Source organism: Ambystoma mexicanum, chromosome 10 (assembly GCF_040938575.1).
Source record: "Ambystoma mexicanum isolate Mex_15411 chromosome 10, UKY_AmexF1_1, whole genome shotgun sequence".
Lineage (NCBI taxonomy): Eukaryota > Metazoa > Chordata > Amphibia > Caudata > Ambystomatidae > Ambystoma > Ambystoma mexicanum.
Window position 1 is genome coordinate 1676392739 of NC_090932.1, and position 25995 is coordinate 1676418733.

General features: G+C 47.0%; 1 protein-coding gene across 1 annotated transcript in view; it reads right to left on the minus strand.

Moving 5' to 3' along the window:
- The window catches only part of PIWIL1 (piwi like RNA-mediated gene silencing 1), a 1334367-nt gene extending 1310481 nt beyond the window's left edge, over positions 1–23886 (minus strand). Inside the window, exon 1 of the mRNA XM_069620111.1 lies at positions 23558–23886. The gene's annotated coding sequence lies outside the window, so the exon portion shown is untranslated. The remainder of the gene's footprint in view (positions 1–23557) is intronic.
- Positions 23887–25995: the final 2109 nt, after the last annotated feature.

Sequence of the window (25995 nt, forward strand, 5' to 3'; positions counted from 1 at the left end):
CATGGCTTTGATTCTCTATAGATCTAACTGTATCTTCCTATAGGTCTATTTTTTTAACTATGTTTCTTTTGGTCATTCTTTCTCATCATGTTGCCTTTTGATATTGTGTGTATGTCTATATTGTTTTTATTAATTCTATGTGTAATTACTTTTGATTGATTTTGAAAAGTTGATGTCTTCAGCTATATCAAAATAAAGAAAAAAAAATATTTATATCCAACCACTGCTGTTTATCATCCATGCTTTCGGCTTTTTATGCTATTCTTATGCCGATTATACACAATTGTTAGTTTGGATCTTAGTCAACCTGAAACTGGTACATTTGAGAAACTGTCTTCAGGCCATTGGTAACTAGATGGCCACTAATTGGTTGAAGCTCAGTGGTGAAAAAACAGAGGTGTTGGTGGTCGGGACTCCATCACCTTCACTGTTTTGGACCCCGGAGTGCTGGCCAGAGTGTCTTGGCTTGTTTCCTCTTCCAGTGTCTTCTGTAAAGACCTTGGGGTACAAAAGGTCTGCCTCGTTATCTATGACTGATCAAATCTCAGTCTGTCAGAAAGCCCATTATAAACTCTGGACCCTTCGGAAAGTGCTGTCCTCCATGCCTCAGAAGTTCCATGCCCCAGTGGTCCCTTCATTAATCATTAGCAACATTGACTACTATAATGCTCTCTATCTGGTCCTCCCAAAGAAATTGTTTCACTGCCTCCAGCTACTGCAGAACTCGGCGGCTAGGGTTGTTCTGTGCCCTCCTTTTGGAGCCCACATGTCTCAATTTTTGCGTCGACTTCATTCTAGTTGAGCAACGGGTCAGGTTCAAGCCGCTGTACCTGGTCCACAAGGCTCTTCACAGTTTGGGTGCAGTTTCTTCAGGCAAACTTGTTTTTATATACCGTTAGGCAACTTCGCTCCCAGGCCTTGAAGACTATTCAGCCGCGCCTTCTCTGTAACAGCTGCTAAAGCTTGGAACTCTCTTCCGTTGGCTTTGCGCAATATCGAGGCCCATTTGCAGTTTCTTCGGGGCTTGAAGACTTTCCTTTTTTAAATTTCTGGGACTCCATTAGGTCTAATCTTACCTCGCTAGCCTTAGCGCCAAGATGCGTTCGGGCTTATGTTGCGCTTTACAAATGCTACTAAGATCAGAAATCTGCCAAACCCCTTAAGGCATAAGCTTTAAATTGTAAATATGCTTAAGTATGCAAATCATAAGGGTAAAAGACGACTGAACCTGGCTTGCCCAGCCTGCTACAATAAAGTACGTACGGTGAGTGAGCGCTGCAAGCTTAAGTTTTGGCTTCAGCAATTGTAGGCAGGCAATGGGCTTGGGCATATTGGCCACTGGTAAAACTGATATGAATTGGACCTTTCCTCGTGCCAATCTTTCCTATCACCTTAAAGGGACAGACAATTCACAACTGCTTCGTAATCTAAAGAATCCAGAGAGCATGGCCCTTACCCAGACTGAAATACTGTATTTTAAAGGCACAATTTTCAGATAGCATTGGGGGAAAATGTCCTAAAATCTTCAGGCAGCACTGTCATCTTAGCAACAGTTACCCACCTAATGTGCTACCTTGCAGCTTTTCACTTGATACGCATCAACATCAAACATTAAAAACAACGTGCGTGTGTGGTATGTGCGTGTGTAATCGTGCATACCCAGATACTGCTCAAAATCACTGCAATCATGATGTTCATCTATATGACAGAAAGACAATATTTAATCATCAAGTGTATGGCCAGAAACTGAAAATGGTTAAACCTAATCTTTTAAACATTCTGGCTAGTTTGAGTGCCTGCTCAGGCACAGAAGATGACTGAGGGGTGGGGGAGGCACTTACATTTCTGGCTGCAGCGCCATCATGAGGATATTTTTTATAACTGCTTGCATCACCAATAAGAATTGCAATCTTCAGGGCACTTTGGAAATAAAAAATAAGGGCACCTGTGCAGATGAGCTACAACCAATATGAGCAACAGGTTAAACTCAATAAGCATCAGCAGGAGCCAGTCCCACCCTCGACCTCCCATACCTTCTGTGAGAGTGCCAGTACCAACCAAGCACTGGCAACCAGGAAAGCATGTCCCAGAAGTCCCAAGCTTCGACAGTGACAGTAGTCCAGCAGCTAGCTAAGCCCTGGGCACATAGTGGCACATGCGAGGCAAACTGAGCACTTTGTGCTGCACTGCAACTGCAAGCTTTATTAGCTGGTGGCATGCGACCAAGGAGCTGGGCAAAATAAACGTAGTTGAGAGTTCTGGGAGCAGGGATTACTAAGCAACAGGCCTTACTGCTCATAAAAAAAACAAAGAATCACATGGAAATTATTATTATTATTTTTTTTTTTTTTAAAGAAGACATTGGCAATGCATTACAAAACACGAAGCCGATCACCTCACATCCACAAAAAAGGACAAAACCATCCCATGTTCATGTAGAAGCAGTCACATATTTTAGTGTGTGGTTCTGAATTCGCGTATAAGGCACACAGGTTATGCTCATGAACCTCTTTTAGCCGAATGAACTGAATCTCTCCTGCGGGAAATAAATTGGAAATTCAGAGCGCAACCATGCATTAGGTAATTGCCTAAACTATGGATAAGTAACCCATTGGCTTGTCGAAAAGCAACAATGTCACTGCAATTTTTATCCTGCTCATTTCAAATATCTTTCGAATCAAACAGTATCTTTACAGAGATTCTTTAACATTCATAGGATTCTCTGCGAGAACATTTTCAGTCCGTTCCCACATCTACAAGATCAGAGTTTGTCTTTAGCTTTACCAAGAACCCATTACTAGCGCTACTGAGCAGATCTCTGATGTCCTCGTATGAAGAGTTCTTCTGCAGGAGCATAACCTGCCTATAAAAGGGAGAGGATTCTCCAGTCCACATGAGCTCACAGTGATTGCAGGCCCAACTCGTATTAACACCCCATTGGAAGACTGAGGCAGATTTCACCCATCTTTCTATATCTTCCACTCCAATTTAATTCATTCTAGTGATCTTGATAGGAGGTTTATATTCAACCATACATCAGAAATAGAATTACCTTGCCCACATGAAATTTCACAAGGGGAACAATACATATGGAATTTATTTTTCATATAACACGACAATTGGACTAAATGGACTTCAAAATCCGAAACCAATTGAGCCACTTATGGGAAAAACCTCAACTTAAAACCTAGATACATTGCATCGAGAGTGCTCATGGAGTGTTTAGCTGGCGTAATCTCTTGCTTACTTGATCCAGGTACGAAACCAAACGAGATTCCAACATCTTATAACTTTGTGGGAACGCTGGCCGCATATTTATTTTTCCAATTTCATTAATAGTGAAAAGTTCACACAAAAGAAACTCTGAAAACTGTTTCGTACTACTGTTCTTACTTCAGCCTGCTTCACCCGTTGCTCCGCCCACCTCTGCCTTTCTCTTTACTGGCAAGTGCGCGCATCGAGGGAGTGCTTGTGGAGTGCCGTTTAGCTGTTCAGCTAAACGGCAGATAGGCTTAGACATCTAAGCATCTAAACACTAAATAGCTGTACTTTTTATATTTTGTCATCAACGTACTAAATTGTTGCCAATTTGTGTAGCCTTTTGTCTTGTTATTTTTCACTCCCCATTTATCACAGTTTATCACGCTCATAGTTTTATTGCTTTAATGTATACGTTGAAAACAGCCATGCTGCTGGATGCGGGCAAGCTAGTGGTAACATCGCTAACTGAAAAGCAACACACCTAAGTCACATCCCTGTCTCTTAGGAAGAATAAACAGCATTTGGAATCGCCAACTACAGACATCTGGCACTTTTGGCAAAATGGCCCCCATGCCGTGACTGTCCTCTGACTCCCAGGTGAGTTGCACCCAGATGCTTGTAAATCAGCAAGCAAGCCCCCAAAATATCTTTGTCTAACAAGGAACCTTGCTTAAGTGATTTGCACCACATACAAGATGCCGATTTGACGGCAGTATCAACACAAATCAGGATATTAATCCTCCAACAAAAAAGCTCACTAGTGAAACCCATAATGAAGCCTCATAAAGAAGCTATCCTCAAACAAGTGCATACACAGCAAATTCAGAATCAAACATTGTGTCCTGCACCGTGGGAACTTCTGTCAATGCCAGTACACAGTTTTAAATAACTCACAGGAAGTTGACAAAACTCAACTAGGTGAGTTTTTTGCACTCGGCACTCAAAACTATTGCCCTCGCCCATTTTACATCCAGATTCGAATAATTGAATGTCGGCAAGCTCCCCATGGCTTTTGTAAAACCAACTCCAAGACCATCTTGTGGGTTGAATCTGGTACCAATAGTATGAGATCACACTAATGGCGATAAATACTGGGATTGCTAGCCTAACTAAACTGTTTGAATTTCTAGAAAAAGGAAACCCGATGCCCAAACGGCACCTCAACGCATTATCACTGAAAGTTGAATTATAACATTGCAATTTGAAAAACAACTTCATTTGTTGCCACAAGAACAAAATTAATTTCCCATTTAATCCTTTAACTGTCATGCCCCCCCCCCCAGTGCCAAGGCCTTTCTTGGCGATTTCGGTATGTGGCCATTTAATGCCTTGTAACTTTGTTACACGAGATCTCTCAGCCAAATTTGGCTCCTTCCCCCCCCCCCCACATGTAGGCGGTTGTAACGCCACCCAAGAATCCTAGGTTGCTGTAGGGGGGGTGAGAAAATAACCAGGTTACTCAACGTAGTGACCACCTTACTCCTAGTCCATAGTCCCCTTTCCTCCATACCTATGGGGACATTCCTCCGTCCTGTGGGACGGGACCGGAGCACTTTGTAAAAGCATCAAAATATTTTGCAAACATTTTAGTCCTTCCTCTCTTTTACGCGGGGTACTGCATGCAGCCGTAGCCCCGCCCACATTAGCTCCACCCCGCGCATCAGTCCTTTTCTATCGTCAAGTCAGAGACTTTAAGCAATAATAGAGGAACCTCATTAGAGGGGACGGCGGGCGTATGGAGGAAAGGGGACTATGGACTAGGAGTAAGGTGGTCGCTATGGTGAGTAAGACTGGTTATACTTCTATGTCCCGTCCCCTTTCCTCCATACTTATGGGAGATTCCCAAACACCTCACAGGAACTACGGGTGGATGGGGAACCCCTTATTGAAAAAGGTTCTTCAGCACAGCCTGGCCAAACTGAGCATCAGATCTGGAGCTCAGGTCTAGACAATGTTTACAAAAAGCCGATGGGGAGGCCCATGTAGCCGCCTTTGCAATGGTCTCCAAGGGGACATATTTCCGAAAGGCAACTGCAGCTGCCTGCCCCGCACCAGGTGCACATGAATACCTTTAGGAGGCTGCAGACATTGAACAGTGTAAGACTCCGAAATACAGGCTGCAATCCATGTGGAGATCGGCATCTCAGAGGCCTGCCTACCTTGTGGGTTACCAAAGGTCACCAATAGTTGAGAAGAGCTCCTAAATTCAATGTTCTGTCCAGGTAGAACTTAAGTGCCCTTCTAACATCCAAGCAATGTAGAACCCTTCCCGCTTCTGAAGCTGGGTTTGGAAAGAAGACCAGCAGGGAGATTGACTGATTCAGATGGAAATCAGAGACCACCTTTGGCAGGAAAGATTCGTCCGTAGGACCATCTTATCCTTGTGGAAAACCAAGAAGGGATGCTCCACCGACAGAGCTTGGAGCTCACTCACACACCTTGCTAAAGTAACGGCAACCAAAAAAGACACCTTCCACGAAAGGTGCATAAGGTCCACCGTGGGCATAGGTTTGAACGGTTTATGGCACAACGCCGTAAGGACCACATTCAGATCCCATGTCGGGTGCAGCTTGCGAACCGGGGGATAAAGACACGACAAACCTGCCAAGTGCCTACTAATCACCGGATGTGACAGTGAATAAGAGCACTGGTTCATGGATAGGTAGGCACTACCGCCGAAATATAAGTTCTGCATGACAGAACATGAACGCCCGATTCTGCTAGGTGAGACACGAAGGACAGCACTGTGTCAATCGTGGCCACCCTGGGGTCCAGCTGTTTGGCTAAGCACCAGTGACAGAACCGAATGCCACTTGCTCTTGTACCGAGACCTCGTCGAGGGCTTCCTGGCTGCCTGAAATATTCGCATGTTATCAGCCGACAGGTTGAGATACTCTAAAGACCTGAACTCCGGCATCATGCCGCCAAGCTGAATGATTGTGGGGAAGGGTGCCACAGTTGATGATCCTTCGGGAGAAGCAGATCCGGACTCACCAGTAGCCTGATCGGTGCACACACCAACAGATGCTGAAGTTCTGAGAACCAGAACCTGGCCGGCCACCACGGGGCTATGAGCAGAAGACAACAGTTCACTGTGTTCCTCAGCTTGCAAATCGTCCGATGAATCAGAGGCAGAGGCGGAAAATAGGCCCTCATGTTGTGCCAAGGAATCTCAAGAGTATCCCCCAGAGGAGGCGGCAGCCAGACCATTTCTGGAGGCATACAGAGGGAGTTTGTTTGCTGAAGTTGCAAAGAGGTCCACTTCCGGAGTGCCCCAACACTGAATATCCGCGAGAGGATCTCTGCCTTCAATTCCCACTCGTAGCTGACCATTGTCTGCCGACTGAGGGCATCCCTGTGACCTTCAGCTGGCCCGGGATGTGTACCGCTACCAGCCAGACACCATGCCGAACCGCCCACTCCCAAATCTGGATGGTCAGATCCACAAGGAGACTTGGCGCCCCCCTGCTTGTTGATGTAATACATTGACACCAAGGTCCGTGCGGATACGGACCACCTTGTTGGCAATGACCGGCCTGAACGCCTTGAGCGCTAGGAAAAATCGCCAGAAGCTCCAGATTTATGTGAAGGAGCTTGTCATGGGGCGACCAAAGGTCAGAGACCTGAAGATCCAACGTCGCACCCCACCCGAGGAGGGAGGAGTCAGTCATGACCGTCGCCATCGGGGCAGGGTCTTGAAACCCCTGCACCTACTGACAGTTGCTGAGAGATGACCACCACACCAGGTCCGTCCTCATGGAAGCCGGAATCAAAACCATTTTTGAGTCCGGGTCCACCGCCCGACGCCAAGAGCTCCGAAGAGCCATTTGAGTCCGCCTCATAATGAGTCGAGGAAGAGCCAATACACACAAGGCCATGAGGCCCAGAAGCTTCTGGAACCAACAGGCCAGGCCGACATGCTCTCTGACTGCGCAAACATCTGACATGTGGCCAACAGATCCGCCATTCTGTCCCCGGTCAGGTAAACTCTGCAGTCTAACGTGTTCCAGCGAAAACCCAGGAAGATCAAATCCTGAGAGACCGTCGTGAAAGATTTCGGCCAGTTCACCGACAGCCCAAGGTGGAACAGGAGCTGAAGGAGACTGAAGATTGCACGCGGCTTTCAGCGGGCAAGGGCTGCGCAACAGCCAATCGTCCAAGTAAGTATACACATGGATATCCATCAGACGAAGATAAGCTGCAATCACTGACATCTTTGTAAAGACATGCGGTGCCGAGCTGAGGCCAAAGGGAAGCACTCAGAACTGGAAATGTACCTCTCCCACAGAGAAACGCAAGTATCTCCGGTGTGGATTCCAGATCAGAATATGCATGTACGCATCCTGAAGGTCCACCACACTGAGCCAATCGCCCATCTGTAAAGAGGACTTTATCTGACCAGGTGTGATCATCTTGAATTTCTCTTGGGGTAGGAAAAGATTGAACTGGGAAAGTCTGGAATGGTGCGCAGGCCAGCCTCGTTGGGTTTGGGCACTGTAAACAGTCAGGGGTAGAAGCCCTCCTCTCGTTCCCCTAGGGGAACGGGTTCCACCGCTCTGAGATCCAATAACTTCTGTATCTCGGCCTTGAGAGAGGGCAACGCCGACTGCTGGAAGGGAGGATTGATGGGTGGGGTAGGGGTAAGCGGAAGCCCGCCCGAGCGACTGACCAGACCCACCAGTCCTCGGTGATGGGTCTGCCACGCCTCCCAATGAGACGCAATGCGTCCTCCCACCAGGGTCTCGTGCGAGCACAGAGAACCCTCATTTGGCTGGTTTTTCGGTGGCAGCACCACCTGAACCTGAGGAGGCAGCTGAGGAGCAGGAGAAATATAGACTCCGTTGCTGCCTCCGGAGGGAATTCCCCGAAGGGGTGTCGACTCTGTGGGATTTTCAGTCCAGAAATCCCCTAAAGCCAGAAGAGGGCCGGGCTGTGACAACGGTCTGTGTCCTAAAGGGTAGTTTCACCAGGACAGACAAGGACTTGGCAGTCTGGGTGCCATCCTTCATTTTGGTCAGCTCCACATCCTTTGTGGGATGAAAAAGCTCCTTGCTGTCAAAAGGCAGATCCAAAACCTTATCCTGCACCTCCTTAGAACACTTAGTGGCGTGCAGCCATGCCTGACGCGAAGTATCCACTCCAAGCATAAGGCCTCTGGTCGAAGTGTCGACATGATGAGCCGCCGCTTCCAGCAGATCCTGAGCAAGGACCCTGGCATCTGACAAACCCGCCTTAAAGTCCTCAAGCTTTTCAACAGGGATGAATTCCTCAAACTCCAGACATTTCCACATTTGGAGGGCCGAGTTAGCAAAAATCTTCCTCCCAAAGGAGTGAAGAAGTTTATCCTCTTTGCCCAGGACCTGTGTAGCCGTTGAAGTGGAGGATGCCGCAGATCTGGACTGCAAAGTGGGCGCAGCCATGACCACGGATGAGGGGGGTGGACACGACGCTAAGGCCACCTCTTCCAAAGAATGAAGCCTGTAGCGCGCGTCAATTTTATTATTGACAGTCCAGAGTGTGGTTTTTCCCATACTCTACGGACCACGGCCAAAACGTCCTTCTGCAAGAACAAGCCGTTACGCTCCGAAGGAGACAAGGTGAACGCCCCCAAAAGCATGCCCTCCTGCGGAGCGGGTGCCTCAGGTACTGGAACATCCAACAAACATGTCCAGCACCCGGTCGATAGAGCGGGGCTGGTCTTCGCTGTCCTGATCGCCCTTGTACATCATCCGATAAATGCGGATCAGGCTCAGTCCCATCCGGCACCACAATCGCCTTGCCCACTGGGGACAATGGAGCAGGGGGTGGAAGAATTGGGGGAGGCCCAGCTGGTAAAGGCGGCGCCGGCAGATGCACAGGCAACGTAGCCAGGACCATTGGCGCAGGCAGGCATTTCTCCCTAAAAAGGCCCCTGAAGTACTCCTTCATGGGGTCGGAACGCATTCGTTTTTGAAACTTGCTGAAAAAGATGTCCTCTGCCGATGTCTTGGGCGTGACAGGAGGAGGCCTCTCATGAGGAGGGTAATTCCAAGGGCGCAGGGGAGAGGATTGCCAAGAGGGCCCTTCCCCGCTGTTTACATAAATCAAGGGCACCTAGACTTTGTGCAGTAGAGGCATCAGAGCGTTCCAGTCATAAACTGGGTGAAACGAATGTGCACAAGGAAACCGATGTTCACCTGAAAGAACACCCCCTACACCTAAAGTCGATGGCGTAGTTGTAAGGGTTGTATCCAAAATGGCCACCGTGGTCTTGGCGGGAACGGCCGCCTTTTTTGGCGGCACCTGAGGAGAACCGACACGTGTGGAAGTGAGGCAGGGGTCCCCACAAGTGGGTCAGGGGTCTTCATTTTAGCCTTAACACAAGGAACCTCGGCCGAGCCAGTACCGAGTGGCCTCGGATGTTTTTGTGACATGCTAATGGCCAAACTAGCCATCGCAGGAAGGACCTCGGCACTGCCAGTAAAGGAGGAATAACGGTGCTGGCGTGCAGGATTTCAGGAGACAATGGGATTTGCCAGGAGAGAAGCTGCTGACTGTACGACGCCGCTTGGGCGAAGTGGGAAGAATGGTGTGAACACAAACGTGTTCATCCCGTTTCAGCACCTGTACATGTATTGAATTTCTTAGCAGAGAGATCAACTGGAGGGAAGGCCTTTCGCACGTTGGGAGTGTATAGGTCGGCGATTTCAGCAGGAAATTAACAATTTAAGGGTGGGCCTATTGGGCAGCGCCGATTGTTGAAAGGAGTTAAGATGCATAAACCACCGGTCCCTAGATATTCAGTGATGTGGGATGTAGAAGTGTTTTTTGGCCAGACAATGAGTTTGTCGAAACAGCGTTTGTCGGGCAAATTAGCAATGTTGTTGTGTTTAGTATCTTGTATGAGGGTGTCAGAAGCGAAAGCATTGGAGATCGACAGGAAAGTGTTCTATCCGGAGGGTATAGCTTTTCAAGTAGTTCAAAGAACTAAGAGCGCATCCAAGGTCATTTTCATACCCATATTTTCCAGAAGAGTCTAAGTTGTGTGTGGCACGATGTATTAAGGAGTATGAGAGAGTGACGGAGTGTGAGACCTGCAGGAGTGCATCAGCTGTTGATTGCGCATAGGAAACCTTTTGCGCGTAGGAAGCCTTTTCATGCTATAGCAACAGCCACCATAGCCAGGTGGGTTAGAGAAGTCATGTGTTGGGCTGGAATAGATTTAAATGCCTTTGGAGCGCATTCAGTTAAGAGGAGCGATGGCGTCCAAAACATTTGCGTCAGGTGCCTCTTTGCAGGATACATTGAAGGCCGCAGCTTGGTTATCAGAATCCACATTTAAGACGTTCTATTTTAAGACTGTGGCTTCTGTGGCTAAAGTGGTTTTAGAAAGCTTTGAACAAGCATAACTCTCGCCTCGGGTCTCGTCATAGAATGAAGATTACCCAGGCTAATTGCGCTGGTAGTCTTGATTCTATTAAAGACTCTGAGGTAGACAGTGGCTGGACTTTTAGGATGATGGGGGTTTTACAATGCCCAGTGACACTCTGCTGCACCCCACTTGGCATAGGGATGCACTGTCATAACAGGCTATGCTTTTGTTACTACTCATTCCATTAATAATTTAGAAAGATTTGAGATTTTTCCAACCAATTGATGAACTCAGCACTAAACTTCATTCGCTAAAGGGAAGACTACTTTCGGCCTTGTAGTTCTTGGATTTGCTTAATAGTTTGTTTATCCTACACTACAACTTCAAACCTTTTCTTGGAAGCAGCACAAGTGGGCTTTTGTCCCAATTTCTCACAGACATCCCCATGATCCAACAAGTCAAGACATGAAGGCTATGCTGAGGAGAGATAGGAGACAAATCATTTTAGGTAATTTAACAGACAAAGCCTCTGCATTAACTAAAATAAAAAAGCATAAAAAATGGTCTAACAGTATAAAGCAAAAAAGGTCCAGTTAAAGAAATAATGTTAGCGGCTCTGGCATCTAGGTCAAGTGCCCAGATCTGGTTGTTAAAGCATGGTACCAACACCTCAACTGGCCCATTGATGATTAATGTGATCAGTGAACAAGCATGGGTACCGCATTTCGCTACTATTCGCCTACAAAACTTCCTATCAATTCTTCCAACCTTTGTAAAAATGATCTTCGTCTTGATCTTTGATCGTGGGGATGTCCTTTTGCAAATCAAAAGACTAAGTACATCCAATAGCGCCAGACAATGATGGTCTCCAACTTAATGTTGAAATCCCACCCGGACAGCTGGGCCTCTATTCTGCTAATAATATTTTGCCAAGTGATAAACACCGGTCTCCATCGTGGAAACATTCAATAGTCATCCCCATATTTAAGGGAAATCTAAACATTCTGATCAACTATAGGCCAATAGCCCTTCTAGATATTCCCGGGAAGATTTTTGCTAGTTTACTCTTAAAAGAGCTTCTCAAATGGCTGGTGGCGACATCCCAACTTGACATTCACCAATCTGGATTTGTGCCAGGGCTGGTAACAACTGTTTATTAATTTTGACAACTATTGAAGTGTGCTTTTCAAACCGGCCAACCAATCATTCTAGCCTTTATAAACTTTAGACAAGCTTTTAACTCTAGCCCAAGAGACCTGATATGGTTTAAGATACCTAAAGCTGGTTGCCCCTCCTTTATTCTTAACCTACTGAATCAATTCTACTCCCGACAAATTCATTTGTGTGAAATTCATCACAAGAGGGGTTTTTACCCCAGCGGATACCGACACATCGAGGCTGGGAAACAAGGATGTATTTTGGCATCTACTCACATTTAACTTCTTTGTTAAGGATCTCAATATAAACATGCAGGCAACCAGATAGTTTCCTCCCAAATTACTCCTCCCAAATTAGGGAAAGTCTGCATCTCCTGGTCGCTCTATGCTGACCTTGTCTTGCTAGACCAGACTCCAATAGTGCTCCAACAAAAACGATGTGCTCTAGAACAATATGCACCAGCTAACTCCCGGTCCATCAATGTACAAAAGACAAAAATTCTTATGTCTCCACAGACAACTGTAAAGAGATGGTCCTTCGAATGGTTACTAGGTATGTAAAAACTGGATATAATCCATGAATACAGATACTTGGGTAAAAACAATTGTAATAAACATGACATCCCATACAAAGCTCAAACGAAATAAAAAGCTGAGAATATGACAGCTCAGGCCTCCATACATAGAACCTCGTATATGGGATATTCTCTTGTTTACCAGTTATAAAACTTTACAAACAAAAAAAAAGCTGTCCCGGTTGTCATTTATGGTGCTCGTGCCAACTTCCAGAACATCAGCCAAACTGGGATTATATAGAGAGACTATAATGGAAAAAAACCTCATCGCTACCAAAAACTATGCCAATCCAGGTAATTAGTTTCGAATGAGGACCGTTATCACTTAGAGCCATTGTAGCTTTGCACGCCCTAGCACTTTATAGAAAATTCTTATTGAGCCAATCATATGCATCAAGTCTTTTCCCAGCCCACGCTTATACTCATGATAAATGACTCATCTTGGAAAGCACATTGCACAAACCTAATGAAGAAAGCAGACATTGAAGAAAATGCACAAACCTAAAGAAAGCAGACATTGAAGAAAATCTACATTTTAATCAGGACCGAGCCAAAAAGAAAATTATGGCACTATGACTGAGCTGCCCAAAGGAAATTATCAAATAAAACCGCTTCACCAAGTACCTATCTATGGAAATTCCCTGATCAAAAATATTGTTCCCATTTTATGAGATTTCGATTTAAACCTATGGCCAACCAATGACTTTTAGCCACTCATCTTTAAAGGCCCAGGCATTCTAAATTCTTACAGGTTATCTTGTTCTCCTACCCAAGTTGAAACATTAAAACACCTGGTTGTGCAGTGCACTAGTTTGGCACATTTGAGGAAGGCAATTTATCAATACTTTTCTGATTTTATAATTTTAACTTCCCATCAAATGTGGAATATGATTTTTAGCGGACATCATTTCTTTAAACTTGGATGTGATAAATGATTTGCTACAACAGAAATTGATAGATTAGTCCCTATTGTTTCACTCTGGTAATATGGCCTTAAAATTATGCACCTGTATATCAGACCATATATTCTATGTTAAAATTCAGTACTAATGAAATAATGTTAGACTAACCATGTTTATGTGCATTTTATTTCTGCATTTGATTATTGTACTTGATTGGTGAAAGGTTGATATTTTAACCAAATCAATAATAAAAGTTACAAAACCTAGATACTTGAGTAACCACAGGAATCTCCCGATAATTAAAGGTCCAGCTGTAAACTGGAAATTTCTTTAGTGGTCTCTTAAACTTTATGACTTGGGTTTATATGAAGATCGTGAAATGCTGCATACTTCTCCAAGGCTCTTAATACGCGTTGAAGGCCGACGGGAGTATAGTCTAACAAGACTAGGTTAGTCAGCATAGGCGATGCAATTCATTCTTTTGTCCCCAATCCTTGGGCTACCCAAAGATTCATGATCTAATACTTCAGCTAAAATCGGCTAAGTAGAGGTTGAAGAGGCAGGGAGCTATTAAGCAACCCTGCCTCACCCCTCTGTATGTTAGAAGCGAGTCGGATAGATTACCCTGCATATCCAGTCTGATCTGCAACAAAGTGTTCATGGAAAGCCAAAATTTCGCCAGAAGCGAAGGAGACAGTCCCCACTTTTTCAGCTTGGGCCATAGGCGGTCCTGGTTTACGGTATCAAAGGCCTTTGTAAGGTCTATCCATGCACCAAATAGGATAGGTCCAACCCTAGAAAAGGATTTGTTACTCACTAGGTTGAGTACAAGACCATTTAAGGAGGTCGAGACACCCTTAAGAAAACCTACTTGGTGCTTAGATAAAATACCTTTAATTTCAGCCCATGACTCCAATTCTCTCAGCACCGCCCCGGCAAAGATTTTACTATCAGCATCAAGGAGGGCGATCAGACGGTAATTTGCTGGGTCCGCAGTATCGCCCTTAGATTGGAATAATGGCTTAACGCCAGCAATCGGGTAGACATTTCTTCTCCACAACCTCAAACAAGTCCAACAGAACTCTAGACCAAAGATCAGTGCCGGATTTAAGTATCCGATTTGTTATGCCATTAGGAATGGCGGCCCTGCAGGAAGAATATCAGAGAATTAACCTCAATATCTTCCCATGTAAGATGAAGCAACCAGGGAAGATGGCTCAAATTTCCAGACAGCTGGCTTCCTATAAAAATTCTCCAAGTAGTTAAAAAACTTTGTCACCCCAGTAGTCTGCAGGCTACTTTGAGAACTCTGCAGTTAATAAGACCAAAAATTACAAAAATGTGCATTTCCCACAGCACTCAACACCAGTTCCCCATCCCTTTGTTGACGCAGGAACCTGTGAGACTTGGACCAATTTTTATATTCATTACGCAGTTTACCTAGTTCCTACGTATAAACGGTCTACATAGGAATTTTCTTTTCAGGGCCCTAATGGCTTTCCTGGATTCGCTTTTCCGCATTGATGTTGCGTCATCAATTGAGTGGGAATGTTGGGACTTCAAATTTAATTCCAATTTGCTTCGGGCAGTTTGAATTCCATATGAACTCTACAAAATTAGAGGTGTTACACAAAAGTCTAGTAAGATTGTCAAGAGTTGATTGGAGGCTACAATTTAAACGGGAACCACCGCTTTCAAATGTTTATATTCTATTTATGCAATTGTATGGGGTTCCAGACTGGCATTTTTCCAAATTCGAGATAGGGTAAGAGTAGGACCCATTCAGCATGTTATGACCACTACTGCCCTGATGCCAGAAAGAATTACATCTCCTAAACCAATATCGTTAGGAAGAGGTATCGGTGGAGCCGGACAGGCCCCTCGTCCACGTACATGCCAGAGGAACATCTCCCTCAATATTACCATTCGCCATTACAAGATCCCAGTCTATGAGGAAGGAATACCATTGCCTTCCGCTTTGAGCGGACTCTCGAATTTCAGCGCGTCCCTGTCTATGTAGTTAATGGAAAACATTGGGAATTGAAATCGCCAGTCAAGATTAGCCCTACTGGGCCATATAGGGTTTTAATTCTTAGTAGCACATCGGACAGGGAGGAAGTCTGATGGGGTGCAATTCGAGAGATTCCAGTAAATATGATTCCAGTAAATATGTATAACTACTATTGGCAGGAGAGAACGGTCTCCCCTTAAATCCATGGCCGATGGCTCTAGAATTGAGAACCCATCCACTGCAAAGCCAACAGTCAGCCATGTCTCCTGGAATACGACCAAATTTAAAATGACCAAATACTTCATCAGTCCATTTTTAAAATAACTGGAGCCCCTTGCTTGCCATACAATCATTTTAAATTTAGAGGCAGTCCTCTGCTACACCTAATTTTTCTGAAAGACCTGTGATAGAATTTCGTACAGCACAGCCAACCTTTGTCTTGCTGTCATTCTGGGAGATTATTGTGGCGAGTCGCCCTTGAAGATCCTTTTCTCGCTGGAATCCTTTTCGCACAATAGTTTGTCACATTGTCTTTCCTGCCATGAGTGACTTGAGCGCTATCCTTAAAATTATTACTGGATACTACTTATGCCTGAGACTTAAAATCCCCCCTGGCTGGCAATATGGCATTAGCACCCAGACTAGTACCCATTTAAACAATATCAAGCGAAGCGAACACACTCAATGTCAAGAGAAGAAAAAGAAATACAAATCAGCAACATTCCTAAAGGATCGACAAAAATGGTACTGCGATTTAACTCCTTGCAACCCTTTCCCATAGACGCCCCTCATCCACACCCTAGGAATTGAAAAAGGATGGCTTGGCAAGGATTCAAGAACTGGACCAGAATCAACCTTCTCCATGGCTCCATAGGATTGTGAGCACGAATTATCAGTACGGGAAAGAGATGGCTCCTGCAACCATCCTTTCAACGTTGGAGCTTTACCTGGACCAGATCTATTTCTCCGATTATGAGCCCATAGATTTTTTTCAGTCATGATTATTTGTTGGTGATGGGGACCTCAGGAGCAATTAACCGTGGTTTTGTCCCACGATAAAATATTGACTCCCACTTAATAGGAGGTTGTTTACGGTCTGTGAGCCAGTATGTTTTTGATCAGTGTGTAACGCTGATGCAAAGCTGTAGCAGTACAAAACTGGCTATGGACATTGCTCTGTCTGTGTTCCACGTCCTGAAGCATCAGTCGTTTGGAATGTTAAGATGAGCTGACTGCCGCCCGCCTGTTATTGGAACCTTCCTTTCAAGGTAATTTGAGAGCGTTTCTTCAAAGACAACGTCTGGTAGTCAAGACTTATCGGAGGACAGAAGACAGCATGGGTGACGGCCACAGCTAAAATAATGGACTCAATTCTAACGAACGCAGCTGACAAAGAAAAGTAGATTAAGCAAAGAAGACAAAGTGATCGATTCTTGTAAAAACCTTGTGGGACAAGTATAAAAATTAAAAAAAATTGGTTTTAACTGAAAAAAGTGTGTGACCTAGTTATTTTCATGCACATTAAAAGATCAGATCAGGCATTATAATAGTTTTTTCGTGTGGTACAACGTACACTACTGGTCCAAACATATCCATGGAGCTGTGGGGAAAGCAGGAGCGCAAGGTTCTATAGGTTTGCTTCCTATTTCCAGTGGGAGTATTTGTACTCCCTATTTTTAAATTTTTGTGAGTATTTACTGATTTTTAGAGAGTAAAAGGGGCCGATACACCCATTATCTTTATGGCTGGTGGGGCGCATTTTGTTACACCACTGATCTTAACTGTTTATGTGGAGGATGTTTGCACTAAATACAACAGATTTTTATAAAGAGGTTTTGCAGGTGTGATGAATTTAAGAAATTTAATGTAGAGTAGTGCTTCTGGAGAGGGCCGAAGGCCAGTCGCTCATCTGGTGATCATACCTTTGGAGCCATTTTGGGGAAGCCAGTGGCGTGATGAATACACCCTTTTGGCCACAATGCCTAGATGACTTACTGGTAAATCCTTATTAGTCCTACTCTTAATTATTACAGCATTTACATTTGAGGCCCGGGATCCACAGACAGGAGACATCTACCAATTAAAAAATGTCCCTGCTCCCCCAGAGAGCTATAAAACCTACCTTTATAGCTCCATCTCCGGTAACCATTTTTCTTTAAGGATCATGGATCCAACCATTCATTGCACACCGGCAGAAAGTGATGGGTAGCAAGTACTATGACGAGGAAGAGTTAAGAAAAGGAGTAATAAGGATTACCAAAAGTAATAGAAGCATCACCTAAACATCCTCTTTCTCGTCCATGTACTTCCTTCGGAAGAAAGTCAAATATCACCAAGATAGGGCCCATGAAAAACACCACACACACACGTAGGTGACCACATCACCAACGTTGAGACTTCTGGAAACCACTTCCTTCAGTGCATGCAGACCACCAGTACCAAAAGCACAGACTAGCCACATTTAACCAAAATATCTAATAGAAGTATTTGAGTCAGCCAAGGCTGCCGCCCTGCAAGACTGCTCATGCATCCGCCCAGGACGTTACCATGCCTCTGGTCAACTTTTCCTGACTCCTCAGAAGCAGCAGCACACCTGCCACCTACCTCGAATGCCATGCAAATGAGTGTTATAATCCATCAGCTAATGGAAACCAGCAAGGTAAGGTCTTCCTACCAGCTGCCAAGGCACATATGTTAAGCGAGAACCGCCATGCGCACACCAAAGGACGCCACCTTCCCTCTCGAGAGGAAGGATTCAAATCAAATCCAATAGCACAATATCTTGGGACCTGTAGAAATGTGATGCTACCTTCAACAGAAACCAAGGATCACATTGAAGCATCAATGACTCTAGAACAAAACAAAAAAAACTTACATATAGAGTGACGATGTCCTCCAACCAGAGAGCTAATGCGATAGCTACCAAGAATGCAGTCTCGAGTCAACAGTTTCAGGTCAATCCTTAACACTGGCTCAAAACAGCCACCCGGAAAAATTAAGACCAGCAAACGATCCCAATGGAGAGCCACAGGATAATCACTAGTTTGGAAATGTCAAAGGTCAACATGCACCCTACGAGATTGTTTTCTTCAAAGACATCCCCCCCCAGGGTCCTCAAAACTGCCCATCAGGTTCTCAAAGTGGACTCTGGAGAAGGGCCTTCTCAGAAATGACAGACAGGAATTACAATAGAGCCAACATGTCACAGGACATGGCCTGAACCCCATGCCATGCACACCAGACCCACTTGCGGAATAACGCCTAGAGTTTGACAGTCTTGCCTTTCAATTTCCACACTGATCATCTCACGATTAGAGCCCTGCCCTGTCCAACCCCTTGAGGAACTCAGCTGAGCTGGCTGCTGCGGCAGAACACATACTAGAGCCACCACACAACTAACCAGAAGACGATTTCCATAGCTTATAGCGCACAACCAAGATCAGCTCTGACTTGCAATGTCAAAAACTGACATGCTTGCAAGCAATCCCACTCCAAGGACATTGCACTACACTCACCAAGCTTCCTTACACAGAAACCTCAAGACCACCAATGAAAGCAGAGCATTCTCCAGAGGCACAAGCTGAGAAAGCCAACCCTTGTCCAAGTCTTCTGAAACAATCCTTATTTGCAGTGACATCACCCCCCCTCCGCCCTCCATACGAAAGCAGGTTGAGCTAATCCACAGGGCTGCTGGGAGGGTAGCTCAGAGCCAATGCGTTTATCTTGCAAGCAAGACAAAGCACAACACCAGGGGTTCAAATCCTGGTGATGCGGTTAAAGACTGGTCCCCGGTATTAAGAGTGTTACAAAAGAGGATTAGGGATTCCAAGTTGAACTTCGCCCATACCCAAGAACTCAGTCCAAGTTAATCAGAGCTGGGATCGTATGCCATCTTGCCAATTCACATAAGCCACTGCATTGTCCACCCAACCAATTCACTCTCGCCCGCTGCATTGACATTTTCTGCTCAAATTTCCAGTGCTACGCTGACGACAACTCATTATCAGGCTGCCCTCTGCCACCTCCTCTCCCTCTCTCATCTCAGATTGCCTAACTGCCATTCAAGATTGGTGTGCCGCCAATGATCTTTGTCTGAATGCCAGCAAGACGGAGATCCTCCTCACCAGCACACCTTCACCATCCTTTCCCCTCACTCTCTGGCCGGCCTCCATTGGCTTTCCTCCTACCCCCACCTGCGATGCTAAGAACCTCAGGGTCATCTTTGACTCCACCCTTTCCTTCTCCGCCCACATCTGAGGTCTCTAAAAAGTCAAATTTCCGACTGCACCTCCTCAGAGGTACTCTGCCTTTCCTCTCCTTCCCCCAGAAGCTCATAGTATCCCAAGCTCTGGTTCTCTAGCTTGGACTATTGTAACAGCCTCTTTCTAAATCTACCTGCCTCTACTCTCCGCCCTCTGCAACCAATTGAGAGCAGGACTGCGAGACTTGTCCTTGGCCTCAAGCCCTGGGATCACATCTCTCCAGCTCTGAAATCTCTGCACTGGCTCCCAGTGGATGCAAGGATTAAATTCAAAACCCTCTGCATTGTCCACAAGGCTTTCTGGGACCTGGGTCCAAAATACCTTCAGCTATCCCTCCGCAAATATCTCCCCTATCGAGCTCTTCGCTCCTCTACCTCCAACTCCCTCAGGGTCAGTCGTTTTTCTAAGAATCGAGCTGGGGTAGATCGTCTTCGGCTGGGCCTCCCTCTGGAACAGCCTCCCTGCCACTCAAACTTGAGGAGAACCATCTACGGTTCCGGAAGCACCTCCAGACCTTCCTCTTTTCTTCTGCCTTCGCCCCTCCTCGCCCCTGCTGATCTGTTCTCTCTTGGCACCATGCACCTGGCCACCCTCTGTCCTTTGGGCCCAGGTACCTGCTCATCCTGCCACCCTCCCGCACTGCCTCCGAGCCACCCCTTGCACTGGGGTTTGTATCTGTACCCATACAGTCCCCCCTTTTTCTTCCTGCACTTATCAGACCTACCCTGTCTGCTGCCTTAAACCTAGCACTTGCAAATTGCTGGCTGCATTACCACTGTTTGTTGCCTTTATTATTTATTTATTGTTATTTATCTGTTTCTCCTCTGCTTCGCACTTTCCACCTCTCCCCCCTTTCATGCACTTTCCCCTCCCCCCTCTCCCATGCACTTGCGCGTTCTCAATGTTACTGGGCCTAGTAAGATCGCTGTTTTGTTCTCCCCTGTTCCCCTCCCCTCCCTTGCCACGCTCTGAAACACTTGTGTACGAGCGCAATAGAAATAAAATATCAATCCAAAACACGCCTTTGGCACCCTGCCTGAAAATACCACCAGTGACATGGCAATCATCGCCAGTTCACCTCAGAGGAATGCCACTTATCCCTCTGGAGTACACAACTACTTAGGAGCGAGATGCCAGATTTGCTCATCACCCTGTGCCACTTGCATCTGTGCAAGAGAGATCCCTACAGCAATAGATAACCCTTGCTTAGTGAGACCATATCCATCCAGCAGGGAAGGCAGTCCTGATACACAGAGAGCAGAGTCTGAATCCTGGGAAGCCACACACTAATAGCAATAAGGTGGAGCCACAAGGGGCCTACTGGTGAAACGGTACCCACGGCAGAACGCCCCAAGCAACATCCTGGCCGATGGACGACATCCTTCCTATACAACATCTACAATAACCATATAAGAACTTCACCCAACAGGAGCAAGACTCGTCCCAAAATCGTGCTCCAATAAGCAAACCCTGTGATGGCAACAGACCAGGATTTCCATAATTCAAACAGCCAAGACAAGTCAGTCGAGAGTATTTAGACCTCAACCGTTATTCAATATAGCACTCCCCATGTAAAATCCAGCTAAATTACGACCCGAATCCCCCCGCCCCCACAACTGCTGATGTAGCAAAGCAACCAACTGGGACAAGAACTTTGTGGGCCAACTGTAGGCCAAATGTGAGCCCGAGACTGAAAATTATACTTCCCCACAGCGTATCGCAGGAACTGCCCATGAGACCTCTGGATGTAGAAGTACACATCTGGCAGTCTATGGAGGCCAGAAGTCCTCTCCACACCAAAGAAATAATTCTCTAAAGCGTCTCCATCCTAAAGGGTAGTTTGGGTGCAAATGTGTTGAGCACCATATATCCACCACCAAGCAGAATTGGTTCGAGCCCTTAGAAATGTGGTTCAATGGAACCACTGGCTCACAGGGGCCCTTGGCACTCTGTATGCCTTGTTGGCCAACAGTTCCTGGACCCAATCCTGCAGTGCCAGTGTCTTGGGTTTCTGCTTGGGCAAGGTGTAATAACAGCTCCTGGGTGCAAGGAGGAACCAGGAAGTGTCTTATTACCCAGCAACACCACCCGATTGGCCCTGGGATCAAACGTCCTGCTTGTGGCAGAAATAAATCAGTCGACCCCATCCCCCGCCACTGGCTAATGTTCACCATTTGGCATCTATCACCCTCCTGCTCAAGACGGAACTTCGAAGACAACAAATCCACTCTCTTGTTTCCCTTCTGTCGTGACTGAGATGAAGGCATAGACCTGCCACACCATCAAACCCCAGGCTGCTGAGAATGAAACAATGACTTGGTCTTACACCAGAGATTACCATCATGCTCGTCACCTTACAAACCTTGCGAGCCTTCGTTTCAACCTATCCCGGAAAACTCAGCCCCATGAAATGTTAGTTTCCAAGCGGTCGTCTTCTGGGACCCCTTTCAGTGCCATTCGCCAATATGCAGGTGCTGCCTAACAGACAACAGCTTCTACAGCTTGTGTAGTCTTGGCTGCAGCCTGCAGGCCCAAAAGCAAGACCCAACAATAACTATTTGAAGACAGGATTACATAACAGATGCACATTCTGGTCCCCTCCACCCACAACTGCCATGCCCAGCTTCTCACCACTCCCTAAAATAAGTCTGAGCAACACCGGCCTTTGCTTGCATAGCCAAATGTGCCCCAGCATAGGATTACTCAAAAGCTGCACCGCCATTCCGATCCACAGCATCACACACTGCTCCTTCTTACTCACTCGGCCATAAGGGATCTAGCAGGCAAGCTATCCAAAGTGGATTCATCCCCAGTCTCTTTACAAGGATAACGTTTGGACAAACCGTGGCAAAGAGATTAGCCTAAATTCATTACAATCCGACACCTAGGGTGGGTCTGGGCGTCCCCCAACCAAGGAAATGTCCCGAGGGGAACGGCGTCCCCTGCGTGCGCCAACAACGTCTGCAGGGCATCCGTTCCTTCTCGAATTCGACCAACAGGATGAAAAATAATTTGAAGAATGGGACTACATGGCAAAGCCCCCACATGGATCTCGGCGGCCCTCAGAGTGCACAGGCGACGTCCGGCGCTGGCCGCTGGAGCTGCTCGTCCTCGGCTGCGCACGGCTGTGTGGCTGCTTCCCGCTGAGGGCGGACGCGAGGCTGCAGCCCCTCGGGCCGAGCCGCGGGTTAGGAGGAGTCTTCTGCCCAGTCTGAATCCAGGTCCACCCCCGAGTGTGCATCTAAGCATCCCGACTGGCCGAGAGGGGGTCTATAATGGAACCTAGGACCCATCGGGAGTAGTGTCAATTACCCTCACCCTGCAAGTGATGAACGGGCGTAATCGCCCTCCTGGGCAGCCAGCTCCCTGGGCCTGCCTGGGGGCATTACAGCATTAAACACGCGCATAGCTAGACAGGCCCGGGGGGCACAGGCCCGGGGGGCACAGGCCCGGGGCGCCACCTCGCCCCCAACACAGCGAGCGGCGCCCCCATGGGCGAAGCCCTGCTTTGCTCTCCTAGATGAAGTGTCAAGTGCACCACTGGGAGGCACGGAGGGGAGGCTGGGGGCGAATAGGAGGGCCTTAGAGGGAGAAGTAACATAGGCGCGCCCTGCAGAAGCCGAACGCAGATCCGGGGGGGGGGGTGTACATTATTTTTGGTCAAACTGTAAAGGAACACATCGTTTTCCTGTAACGCTGATTTGTGGCGTCACTCAGGTGTAAACCCATTGGGGCGGATTTTTTCTTTTAATATCGACCCCCTTCCCCCTTCCTAAAGACTCCTTGTAGGAGATGCCCCCCCCCCCCTGCCACTAAAATAAGGGGCCACTCCTTCCCTATCCTACACACACAGGTGGGGCCTTATCTCCACTTCCCATATAGGGGCCCCTAGATCTCCAAACCCCACTGTCACACAAGGGCCCAGGCTGCTTTTCCCCACTGACGGTACAGGGCCCCAAGGCATTTATCTTACCCCACCCGGCTTGGCCCCTCACTTTCCTCCCCGCGCCCCCAGAGGCACTGCACCCCCCAGCTCACCTCTCGGGCCGCTCCCTTCCGGCTAAGCGTCTGGCTGGTGCCGCGGCCCTCGGTACCTTACCTCGAGCTCCGCCCGCGCGCACCTCGACGAACCGCTGCGCTAGATCCTTCCGCGGCACTGGCACGCGGCGGGGGTCACCCCCACGCGAAAGAGTCCCTGCGGCCCAAAAAATGCAACAAACCCCTCAGGGACCTCCTCGGTAGGGCACAGTGCGTTCCCGCGATGGGGGCGGGTCACTAGCGCGCCTTAGACGTCAGACAGCGCCGCGCCCCCGCGGAAGAATACACGGGAACCTTGAGAGCACTACGCGAGAGGAGGGAAAAAGCGCAGGGCACGTGCGGCAACGGCGGGAGATGACCCGCCCACGGCCACTGATTGGTCCAGAGGCAAAACAAACCTAGGCGACATAAAGAGATGATAGGGTAGCCAGAGAGGCACTTAAGATGGAGCCAAGTGAAGGCACGTGGTGTGGAGTGAGAAAGCGATGTATAAAGGGGAGAGACACAGAAAGAGAGACAGAAGAACTTAAGATGGAGGCAGGAAAACAAGGCACATGGTGTGGAGTGAGAAAGCTATCTATAAAGGAGAGAGGCAGAGAGAGACAGAAGAACTTAAGATGGAGGCGGGAAAAGGCACATGGTGTGGAGTGAGAAAGCTATCTATAAAGGGGAGAGACACAGAAAGAGAGACAGAGGAACTTAAGATGGAGACGGGAAAAGGCACATGGTGTGGAGTGAGAAAGCGATGTGTAAAGGGGAGAGACACAGAAAGAGACAGAGGAACTTAAGATGGAAGCAGGAAAAGGCACATGGTGTGGAGTGAGAAAGCTATCTATAAAGGAGAGAGGCAGAGAAAGAGAGACAGAGGAACTTAAGATGGAGGCAGGAAAACAAGGCACATGGTGTGGAGTGAGAAAGCGATGTATAAAGGGGAGAGACACAGAAAGAGAGACAGAAGAACTTAAGATGGAGGCGGGAAAAGGCACATGGTGTGGAGTGAGAAAGCTATCTATAAAGGAGAGAGGCAGAGAAAGAGAGACAGAGGAACTTAAGATGGAGGCAGGAAAACAAGGCACATGGTGTGGAGTGAGAAAGCGATGTATAAAGGGGAGAGACACAGAAAGAGAGACAGAAGAACTTAAGATGGAGGCGGGAAAAGGCACATCGTGTGGAGTGAGAAAGCTATCTATAAAGGAGAGAGGCAGAGAAAGAGAGACAGAGGAACTTAAGATGGAGGCAGGAAAACAAGGCACATGGTGTGGAGTGAGAAAGCGATGTATAAAGGGGAGAGACACAGAAAGAGAGACAAGAACTTAAGATGGAGGCGGGAAAAGGCACATGGTGTGGAGTGAGAAAGCTATCTATAAAGGAGAGAGGCAGAGAAAGAGAGACAGAGGAACTTAAGATGGAGGCAGGAAAACAAGGCACATGGTGTGGAGTGAGAAAGGATGTATAAAGGGGAGAGACACAGAAAGAGAGACAGAAGAACTTAAGATGGAGGCGGGAAAAGGCACATGGTGTGGAGTGAGAAAGCTATCTATAAAGGAGAGAGGCAGAGAAAGAGAGACAGAGGAACTTAAGATGGAGGCAGGAAAACAAGGCACATGGTGTGGAGTGAGAAAGCGATGTATAAAGGGGAGAGACACAGAAAGAGAGACAGAAGAACTTAAGATGGAGGCGGGAAAAGGCACATCGTGTGGAGTGAGAAAGCTATCTATAAAGGAGAGAGGCAGAGAAAGAGAGACAGAGGAACTTAAGATGGAGGCAGGAAAACAAGGCACATGGTGTGGAGTGAGAAAGCGATGTATAAAGGGGAGAGACACAGAAAGAGAGACAAGAACTTAAGATGGAGGCGGGAAAAGGCACATGGTGTGGAGTGAGAAAGCTATCTATAAAGGAGAGAGGCAGAGAAAGAGAGACAGAGGAACTTAAGATGGAGGCAGGAAAACAAGGCACATGGTGTGGAGTGAGAAAGCGATGTATAAAGGGGAGAGACACAGAAAGAGAGACAGAAGAACTTAAGATGGAGGCGGGAAAAGGCACATGGTGTGGAGTGAGAAAGCTATCTATAAAGGAGAGAGGCAGAGAAAGAGAGACAGAGGAACTTAAGATGGAGGCAGGAAAACAAGGCACATGGTGTGGAGTGAGAAAGCGATGTATAAAGGGGAGAGACACAGAAAGAGAGACAGAAGAACTTAAGATGGAGGCGGGAAAAGGCACATCGTGTGGAGTGAGAAAGCTATCTATAAAGGAGAGAGGCAGAGAAAGAGAGACAGAGGAACTTAAGATGGAGGCAGGAAAACAAGGCACATGGTGTGGAGTGAGAAAGCGATGTATAAAGGGGAGAGACACAGAAAGAGAGACAGAGGAACTTAAGATGGAGGCAGGAAAACAAGGCACATGGTGTGGAGTGAGAAAGCTATCTATAAAGGAGAGAG